The sequence below is a fragment of the Asparagus officinalis genome, chromosome 8 (assembly GCF_001876935.1).
Source record: "Asparagus officinalis chromosome 8, Aspof.V1, whole genome shotgun sequence".
In the NCBI taxonomy this organism is placed as follows: domain Eukaryota; kingdom Viridiplantae; phylum Streptophyta; class Magnoliopsida; order Asparagales; family Asparagaceae; genus Asparagus; species Asparagus officinalis.
The window spans coordinates 49,310,815-49,321,827 of NC_033801.1; positions in this window are offsets into that span (position 1 = coordinate 49,310,815).

Sequence of the window (11,013 nt, forward strand, 5' to 3'; positions counted from 1 at the left end):
ACCTACCCAAGGGCAGGGGGTTCCAACTCCACCTCCAAGTCCGGGGAAAGTTTCCTCCCAAGTTCCTGATCTGCGGGAACTATTGTCGAGAGGAAAATCAGCAGCACAAGCAGCTCACTCATGTCAATGTGAGAGGCTTATCTCGGCAGTCTTGTCAGAATGCCCTTGTTGTGTAACAACACCTCGGCAGTCTGTATTCGACAGGTTGACGAATGTCATTAGACCTGCCAAATGACAACGCCGCTACAAAAAGAAGACAGCTGAAGCGGAATACCCTCAAGTCACTATCAATATGATCGGCCGAGGGAAAGCTTCGCATACTGACTTTGATGAGTCGCAAGAGAGTCATCCGCCAACTGTCCGAGAAATTTGTGATCAATTCGAAGGAGTATATCAGAATACTCGGACTCGGACAGGAGCCATTCGTCCGGTTGACTATCAAAAGTTAGCCAAGGGCATTACAACAAGTGAAGAACATTCGGCAATAGCCGAATCTCAATCTTCAAGCTCTGTCGGAGCACGGGAGGTCTCCGCTTACACGACAGGGAACCACGAAGACATCGCCAAAAGAGTGGACGAACATCAGGTCATGCTCCAGGCGCAACAGGAGACACTTCTCCAATTGAAGGATATGTTGGCTCAGCTTCTTGCTGAAAAAGGCCACAAACCTGAGTCTTCCCGGAGAACAACTTCAAAGGGAAAACAAAAACTACATGAATATTCAGATCGTGAGACTCACAATTTGGGATCCTCTTCCGAGGGTGAGAAGGAGACCGAGAAAGAACTGCACCCTCAATCTACTAAGGTGGAGGAGCTGGAGGCTCGCCTTAACGCAATTGCCAACAGAAGCGAGCTCCGCGAAGAAGGGGTAGTGCGACCTTACCCTGCTGAGTGGGATACAGCTCCCTACCCACCGAAGTTTAAGGCCCCTACCTTACAACCGTTCGATGGTACAGGATCACCAAATCAGCACATTTACTACTTCAAGTCCCAAACTGGGGATGTAGTAGCAAACGACGCCATCCTGACCAGGCTGTTCATCGGTACCCTTAAGGGTGTCGCCTTCGAATGGTTCATGAAATTGCCTGCCGGATCTATCCAGAAATGGGTAGACCTAGAAAGGCTATTCTTGGCCAGGTTCTTTGAGGACGACACGGAGGTCTCGGTCCCAACTCTTCTTGCCACTAAGCAAAGGAAAGGAGAGTCCATCAAAACCTATGTGGAGAGATTCCGCAGCATGGCATTGCGATGCCCCTCAGGTATGACCCAATCAACTCTGGTTGAAACTTGCAGGCACAACCTGCAGACCCAGCTCCTTGCTCAAATGGGGGTGGCAGAATGTCGCTCCTGGAGACAACTAGTCTCACAAGGAGAACAAGCTGAAGAAATAGTGGCGCGGGTCAAAGCCGAAGAAGTGCCACAACCCAAGCCGCAGCAGCAAAATCAGCAACGCAACCAGAACAACGCCCAACGGTCTAAGGGGAAGGAGACCTTGGCGGCCGACTACACGCGAGTACCACCGCCAAATAAGCAAGGCAAGGCGCCAAATCAGCAAAGAGCGCCCAAGCAGTATTCGTTCAAAGAGGAGCACGTGGATACATTATTCCAATTGCTTCGAAAGAACAACAAGCTGCAATTGCCTGAGGTCAGGAAGCCGGATGAAGCAGGGAAAGTAGATGACCCCAGCTATTGTCGTTATCACAGATTCCTTGGACATCCTACCAAAAAGTGCTATGTCTTCAAAGACATCTTACAGAATCTGGTGAACGCTAATGTGCTCACACTGAAGCCAGAGCAGAAGACCGTATCTACTAATATGATAGCGGTCCAATTTGGTGATTTTCCTCCGGTAGTAACGGCGGACGGCGTCGTCCCCATTCGCAAGGGAGAAATACGTCTGAAGAATGTTGATTTGCATAGTCAGAAGGACAGGGGGTTGGTGCCCCTCACTACCCCAAAAGGGGAAATCATGTGGGTCCACCCTGATCTGCTAGGAGATCAACAACGGACGAACACCCCGTCCGAAAAGAAGGGAGGCAAGGCTAAGTCTTCCAACATGATTAGCCCCTCCATTACTGAAGATGATGACCACCTCAAGCCTCTTACTGATTTAAAAGAGGAGAGGATTGTTCTAGCAGCATACCCAGAAGGCAATCCTGGCACTCGGTCAGGAAAAGCTTACCTGAGAGATTATGGCCAGAACGCTCCAGAGGCCGAGGAACAGCCCCAAGACGCTGGGGGTTCTGTTCCGAAAAAGCCAGTAGACAAAGGAAAACAGAAGGAGCTCCGATTCCACAGAAATCTCCACCAGGAAACTGGAGAGTCGAGCGCTCCCTTCCAATTCAACGTCATGGCGCAGCTGGCCAACATACCGGCCAGGATTACTTTATATGAGCTCCTAAGGTTATCCAAAACTACCAAGGAAGCTCTGATTGAAGCCCTGAAGAATACAGAGAGCTTCATCACCCAAGTCACCCCGGCTCCCGAAGCCTCTGATGATCAAACTTGTCTGCAATGTCTGCAAGCGGCGAGAAGTCTACCCTGCATATCGTTCACGCAAGAAGACATGCAGGTCAAACATGAACATGACCGACCACTGTACTACACAGGATATATCGGATCCTCCGAAATCAGTCGTGTTCAAGTTGACCCGGGCTCAGCACTCAGCATCATGCCCTACAGGGTCATGCAGGTCTTAGGGATCCCTATGCACCGACTGCACACCACCAAGACTACAATCTTCGGGTTCAATGCAAACAGTACCCGACCCCTGGGAAAGATAAAACTCAGATGCCAGATCGGAGATCTCAAGTCTGAGGTAGCATGCTACATCATAGATGCGGACACGTCCTACAACCTTTTGCTAGGACGACCATGGATACATGCAAACCGCATTGTCCCATCTACTTTGCATCAGGTTATGAAATACGCCAATGACAAGGGCGAAGTCAGAACCTTGATCGCAGAGAAATACCCCTTCCGAGGAGTAGAAAACTTCCACACCGACTCCGTCTTCTATTTGGAATCCCAAGAGAAAGAAGATGTGGACAGCGGTAATGAAGCGGACATCGAGCCAGACCCCGATGAAGATTGTCCTTGGGAGTTAAACTTTGATGTAATGGGTCAGGGAGAGAGTAATAATGATGTACCGAGTGGGGGCGAGTGGTGCATTAATGAAGATTTCATTTTAGCGTACTTGTCTGATGTCTCTCTTAACAATAAACAAATAGAGAACGATTCTAGTGCAGGTACCAACCCATGGCACGTACTGTGCACCGAGGCGTCACTCACCTTACCAATCCAGTCATCTTTCGCTTCGGATGAAGAAGTGGAGGACGCACAGAAGGCTTTCTTCAAAGTCCCATCCAAAAGGAGAGGGCAGAAGCCGATCTGTTTTGGTAAAGTTAAACCCGAACCACTCCAACGTGAAAGTTCGGAAGAAGACGATGGGGTCCCCCAATTCCATTACCATGAACCTAATTCTAAATACTTAATGAAACGAATGGGGTATAATTTTAATGAGAAACAGGGCCTGAACTTCGGAAAGGGAAGACGAACACCGATCCGGATGTCTCTCACTCCTGAAGGAAAACCTCCGGATTATTATCAAAAAACCGGAAGGGGCGTGGGTTACGTCACACCTCCCCCCGTCTCGGAAAATGAAATCAGTAATTACTTACGTCATGACCAGTCATCTGGAATATCGTCATACGAGTCCGACGTCAGTATTGGACCCTTCTTTAAAAACTTGACTGTGAACATGGTTTCAACAAGTCATCCAGACGAAGACGCAGGGGGTGACAAGGAATTATTGGAATCGACTGATGATCCTTGGATCAAGCGTCTCAATATCCTGTGGGATATGCGTTTCGAACAACGTGAACCACCCACTGAAGATAAAGTGATCCAAGTCAACATGGGAGATGAGTCTGACCCCAAGCCCATCTTTATAGCCGAAGACCTATCATCCACCGAGAAGGAAGACCTTATATCTCTCATCCGAGAATATATAGATGTCTTCGCTTGGAACTATGAAGATATGCCTGGCCTTGATCCGAAGGTTGCCGTGCACCGTCTCAACATTGATCCGGACGCAAAACCCGTTAAACAACAACAACGTAGGTTTCGTCCAGAGATCATGGAATCAATCGAGTCAGAAGTTAAAAAGCTTATAGACTCAGGTTTTGTGAGGGAAGAACAACACCCAGATTGGGTAGCCAACATTGTTCCAGTTCCCAAGAAGAATGGTAAAGTCCGGATATGCATCGATTTCCGCGATCTTAATGCCGCCTGTCCAAAGGACGAATTCCCACTTCCTATCACGGATGTTATGATCGACAACACCTGCGGGTATGAACGGATGTCTTTCATGGACGGATTCTCTGGGTACAATCAGATCAAGATGCACCCGGACGACGAGAAGCACACTGCCTTTAGAACACCACTGGGGGTATATTGCTACACAGTGATGCCCTTCGGCCTGAAGAATGCAGGTGCAACTTATCAGCGTGCAATGAACACGATCTTTCACGAACACATCCGAAAAAAAATCGAGTGCTACGTTGACGACATAGCGGTAAAGAGCCAATGCAGAGACGATCATCTTGCAGATCTGAAGACCATGTTCGAAATCATGCGAGCACATCAGCTGAAGATGAATCCGACAAAATCATTTCTCGGAGTTTCAAGTGGAAAATTCCTGGGATTTATTGTTACATCCAAAGGAATCTCTCTTGACCCAGAAAAAGTGCGTGCCATCCAAGACATGCCACCTCCGAAGAATCTCAAAGAGCTCAGAGGTTTGCAGGGCAGACTGGCCTACATTCGAAGATTCATCTCAAATCTTTCAGGGCGTTGCCAACCTTTCTCTAAACTCATGAAGAAAGGAGTATCCTTTGTTTGGGATGGAGAGTGCCAAAGAGCATTCGATGAGATTAAGAAATATCTTACTCAACCGCCAGTTCTCGTGGCCCCGATATCAGGAAAACCATTCCTGTTATATGTGAGAGCCATGGATCATTCCCTTGGAGCTTTGTTGGCCCAGAACAACGATCAGGGTCAAGAACAAGCCATCTATTACCTGAGCCGGACTATGATGGGAGCCGAACATCGGTACAATCCGGTCGAAAAAGAATGTCTCGCTTTGGTATTCGCAATTCAAAAGATGCGACATTACCTAGTTGGACAGACAATTCACGTCATTTCCAAAGTAAATCCTTTGAGAGTACTGATGACGAAACCATCATCTCTGAATTGCCGGCTTGCAAAATGGGCCATTCTCTTGTCACAGTACGACATGCAGTTCATGCCCCAAAAGGCGGTCAAGGGTCAAGCACTGGCAGACTTCTTAGCCGATCATCCAGTATCGGGAACGTCTAAATTGTATGAGGAATTACCTGATGAGGTTGCTGAAGCTTACGCTACCCAAGAAGCTACGCAAGTGTGGAAGTTATTCTTCGACGGTGCATCCAGAGCAAATCCTCATGGAGCAATCACCGCGGGAGTAGGAGTAGTGCTAATCTCTCCAAACGGCCATGTAATCCCAAGGGGATTTTCCTTAATCGAACCTTGCACCAACAACGTAGCCGAGTATAACGCTCTGCTATTAGGCATGCAATTTGCTGAAGAACTTGGTATTCAGCATCTTGAAGCTTACGGTGACTCTCAGCTCATCGTTAATCAAGTTCGAGGAGAATATGAAGCACGTCATGAGGATTTGATCCCGTATTACTTTGCAGTGCTAGAGCAGGCTCAAAAGTTCGAGGGCTTCTTTATCGAATACGTGCCACGAGCTCAGAATGCTTACGCAGATGCTCTAGCCTCCTTGGCAACCTCATTAGCGTTGCCACCGAAGACTGAAACAACGATTCCAGTCGCGGGACGGAAATTATACTTTTCTAAAATTCCTACAGAAGAAAACCTAGACGAGACACCGTCAGAAGAAGTCTGTACAACTTCTATGGAGTTTGAATCCAGGGATTGGCGATTCCCGTACATCGACTATGCCGTATATGGAATTCTACCCGATGATCCTAAGGAAGCGGCCTCTATCAAACGAAAGGCCCTCCGATTCTATTACGACGCAGTCTCTCAAGTCCTGTATCGTAAATCGCATGATGGAGTTTTGCTTCGATGTCTCTCCCGGAAAGAAGCAAAAGAGGCCCTCAAGGAAGCTCACGGCGGAATGTGCGGAGCTCATCAGCCTGGAGCTAAGTTAGGAGATCGCCTCCGACGCATCGGCTATTTTTGGCCGAAAATGTTTTCAGACGCGGTTGACTATGCTAAACGTTGTCACGCGTGCCAAATTCATGGGGATTTCATCCACCAGGCGCCAGGAAATTTACACCCCACATCAGCGACTTGGCCATTCGAAATGTGGGGTATGGATATCGTCGGACCGATTTCCCCTCCGACATCCAAGGGACACCGGTTCATTCTAGCCGTGACCGATTATTTCTCCAAATGGGCGGAGGCAATCCCGTTGAAAGAAGTCAAGACTTCAAACGTGATCAAGTTTATCAAACATCACGTCATCTATCGCTTTGGAGTCCCAAGACGAATAGTTCACGACAACGGGACACAATTCGTCAGCTTTGGGTTCCAGAGATTCTGTGACAGATTCAGAATCCAAAGTGTTGCATCTACGGCTTATTATCCGCCAGCAAATGGTCTTGCAGAAGCCTTCAATAAAACCATAGTGAAGCTTCTCAAAAAGTTTGTTTCTAAAAGCCGGCGCGATTGGGATGAAAGACTGGGTGAATGTCTTTGGGCTTACCGTACTACAGTAAGGACCTCCACAAGAGCTACGCCATTCTCTTTGGTATATGGCTGCGAGGCGGTACTACCATTGGAAATTCAGATTCCTTCTCTGAGAGTCGCTATCACAACGGGACTAACAGAAGAAGAAAAGCATCAACGACGTCTGCAAGAACTTGAAGCCTTAGACGACAAGCGACTTCAAGCTCAACAACAAATAGAGTTGTATCAAGCCCGTATTTCCAAAGCCTACAACAAAAAGGTTAAGGAACGGATCTTCAAGAAAGGCGATCTAGTGTTGGCCAACAGACGACCCATGGTGATGACACACAAAACCAAAGGGAAGTTCAATCCTAAATGGGAAGGGCCCTTCGTAATAGAATCAGTCTATTCGAACGGAGCATACCGCCTCATCAATCAAGAAGGAGACAGGCTCATGATGCCAATTAATGGGAAGTTTCTCAAGAGATACTTCCCGTAAATCATGTAGCCCCCTAAACCCCAACCAAATCAGGCTGGGGGTTGCCTATTCATAGTGTAATTCTATCTTGTATTTCGTCATGTTAACACTACACCTCTGACGATTGTAATTTGATGGAATTATTCTGAATAAATGATAAAGGGAATTTCGATAACATTTGCATTATTTTCTATTGTCTTGAACCAGATTTCAATAAAAAGAGACGATAAAGAGCAAAAGTGATATCATTTTCATTCGATGTGGTTAATCCAAACACAAAATGAAAAAGATACAAAATTCCTTAATCAAAAACAGGTCAAGAGCTAAACATCAGGCTTCATTAACTTGAGGGTTTTTAGCCTAGACTTGAAGGCAGAGAGTTTCTCCCGGTGAGCCGCTCGAACTTGTTCCTCGATCTCCTTTCTGAGTTCTGCTTCAATAGGAAGAGTAGCAACAATGTCCTTACGAGTCTGCTCAGCTGCGTGGAGTGTACGGCAAAATTTCGTATAAATTTGGCCACTTTTATGCTCAAGCTCTTTTCTGACATCCTCGTAGTGGGCCAATTGAGCTTTCTTCTGGTCCAACTCGGCCTCTAATCGAGCGATAGTCTCTTCAATATCACGAATATCAGAAGCAACACGTTTGATTTTAGCATATGCTTTAGAGTGTCGCTTCCTTAAAGTTGATATACGGGCTATTTTATCAGATAGTTCCTTGCGAAGATTCCCTGGGTGATGCGCTCTCGAGATTATCGCCAAGGAAAGAGCCGGCTCCACTTCAGAATCTAAATTGGCGCGCTGTAACTCCCTGAAAGCTGTCAATTCTGCCATCAAAAGAGTGATCCCACCCTGGCAGTGCTCAGTCCAGGATGCATCCCCTTTGGCCTTGATGTCGTCCAAACATTGGCTCAAGATGGATTTACAGTCTTCAAGAGAAGCCCCCTCAACACTGATCATACCAATAATTGTTTGCATCCAACGTTCCAGTTCATCAATTGATTTCTTCAGAGCTCCTGAGCGTGGAGGAGGAAGAGTTGGATAGATTGGATCCGTATGATCATCCTGAACACGTGTTGGAGCAACTTCAGAAGAAGGACCCTCTTCAGCCCCATCGTCTTCAGGAACTGAGGGGATCGATTGAGGCATTTCGTCCTCTCCGTCAGTAGAACGCTCAACGAGCGCAGACTTCATCGCATCCCCCATTATTTTGGCCCTCTTGGAATTCTTGGCCATGACAGGTATCCGCTTACGGATTCTCCTGTCATACTCACCTTGCTCAGCAGCAGAAAGAGCTTCCTTACCCGATCTTAAAGAACGAGGTGTAGGAACGGGCTCTTCTGCAGGGATCTCCTCAGTGGTCTTTTCTTCAGGAGAATCATCAATTGGCTTTCCCTCTTCAATTCCCGTAGGAACCTCTTCTTCAGAAGGTTCTACGGTGGACAAGTCTTTAGGAGCTTCAACGGCTCCGGTCGCTTCCTGTTCACAAGATAGGTATTCTTCCATCCCTGGTAGACGAGTACTCGCAGAACCGCTCCGTGAACGATACAATTCCCGAATCTCGTTTATACATGAAGTATAAACGTCATACTCCGGAATCTGAGAAGCTTCGGCAAACCACTGGCGGAAATCCATAACAGCAGAGCAGCCGGGTGATGAATGGGGTAAAGTGAATTGCGCATGGGTTCCCCCGGCAGAGAAAAAGTACCATGCGCGAGCTCCTTCGCATAAATTCCCAATCTGAGCTAACGCCGGGTTAGGATTGCCAACATAGAGTTGGTCATATCCAAACTGTCTCGCGAACCGAGAAGGCATGTAAGGCTCGATTACGCACTTCTCCCGTGAGCGATAGACCAGGTAGCCCAACCTGATCATAAGAAGCCAGCTGAAGGTACCCTCTTCCAAAGAAGACGAGCCTTCAAAAAGCAAATCCATGAAACGAGCATCCTTAACATCAGCCCCGTCAAAGTTAGGAGCACAGCAGAAAACCTGGTAATTATCCTCTCGGGATAGAAGCTGTCGAGCCCTGACTATATAAGAACTAGTCCACGTGGCCGACTCCAATCTTTGTACGAAGGGAGTATAAGCATCACCCCCTTCATGCACTCCCGTCATTAATGAAGGGCAATGCAACACGAACAAAGCCATTAAATATGTGTATGGCACTGGTACACGTGGTTGAGGAGCTTTTCCAGCTTTCTTCTTAGCGGCTTTGACTCTCGAAGCACTGAGGAGTTCTGAAGTCAACACCCTCAGGCCATTCTGAATACAGCCAACCATAGCAGTAAGGAGGCTCACAGGTCTCCCATGCGCTAGCAAAACAGCTGGGTACACTACCTCAGCTAATATTGCCTCTATCGGTCTTGACGGTACCACGCACCGCTTCAACCAAATCATGAAGAAGCCTGCAAGCAGAGCCGTGTCAGAGATAGGAACTGTGGCTTGGTAGTGAAAACTTTCAAACTCGGCACCAGCTTCAAAATCATCCTCTGCATGCTCTGTCTTATAGGTAGCACTGGAAGCTGTAATTCGAGCTTTGGCATCCTTACGAGAGATCACAGCAACCCGAGATACGGCTACATCTTTCCGGTTTAAATTCTGAAAGAGGTAGTCTGCCCACGTGGTATGCATAATGCCCCCTCCACGCATCCCAAAGACTTGGGCACATATGTGGAAGTGGCACATCAGCTCCCAGAAAGTAGCACAAATTTCCGGGTGCGCCACCTTCAGTAGAGAAAGTTCCTCGGTGGTGGGAATGAACTCCTCGTAGGGCATTTTTCCAAGCGACAGCCCCGACACTGCCTGCATCTCATGAAGAGCAAAACCTAACTCTCCAGCAGGCGTAAAGAATGTGCAGCTGTCAGGGTTATATTTCTCCAACATAGCGAAGAAATTATGAAGACTCTGCACGACTCCCTGTCGTGTAGCTAACACCGGAATTGTGAGACCCGATTGAGTGAGCGAGTCCTTAAGCTCTTCGAGAACAAAGTCAACCATACGGGTCCACCAACCTCCTTCTCCGGAACAGATCCATCCAGGAGATCTGAACGTCTGGGTAGAGAATTCACCCTGAGTTGCAAGGAATTGGCGAATAAAGATGTTCGCTAGACGTGGCATCTCTTGAACCAGCTCCTTCTTCTCAAACAAACCAGGTCTTAACCCCTTTAGTTGCCCCCCGATTTGCGTACGAGCTCGCCGACCAAATCCAAGCGACACATTCTCCTTCTCTTTTACTATGTCGAAGGTCAAGCCCCGACGGCAGCTCACATTCAGAAAGTAGGAGAGAGGGTACATCCTCTTCATGTTAGGGAGGAATAAGAAGCGGGTATCAACTCTCCGCAGCAGCTTCGAATCTTCCACGTGTGTGAGATGATCATTGGCTGGGGTGCGATCTCCAAATATGAACGCTGGTTTAGGAAACTGGGCACGGCCGACAGGGGTCTCCAAGTCCAAGTCAGTTATCAAAATCCTGAGAGTAGAGCATTGAGGGAATTTAATCATTTCCGCTCTTTCCGAATCAGGAAAAGTACACAATGGAATTTGGTTCTGAAGACTGAATATTTCATTCGCGTCAGGTCCCCCGATGTATCCAAAATGATGCTCTTGTGAAAGCGGCACGTTTGGGAGAAGTACTGCACAGTCAAAAGCAGAAGTTAGCGGCGAGCTATCAACATAAGGACATAGCCTGAAACATAAAGGGTTAAAGGCTCATGTCGAAATCTCCAACGCGAAGGTCGAACCGCACGTCAGAAATCCCCAACGCGAAGGTCGAACCTCGCGTCAGAAATCCCCAACGCGAAG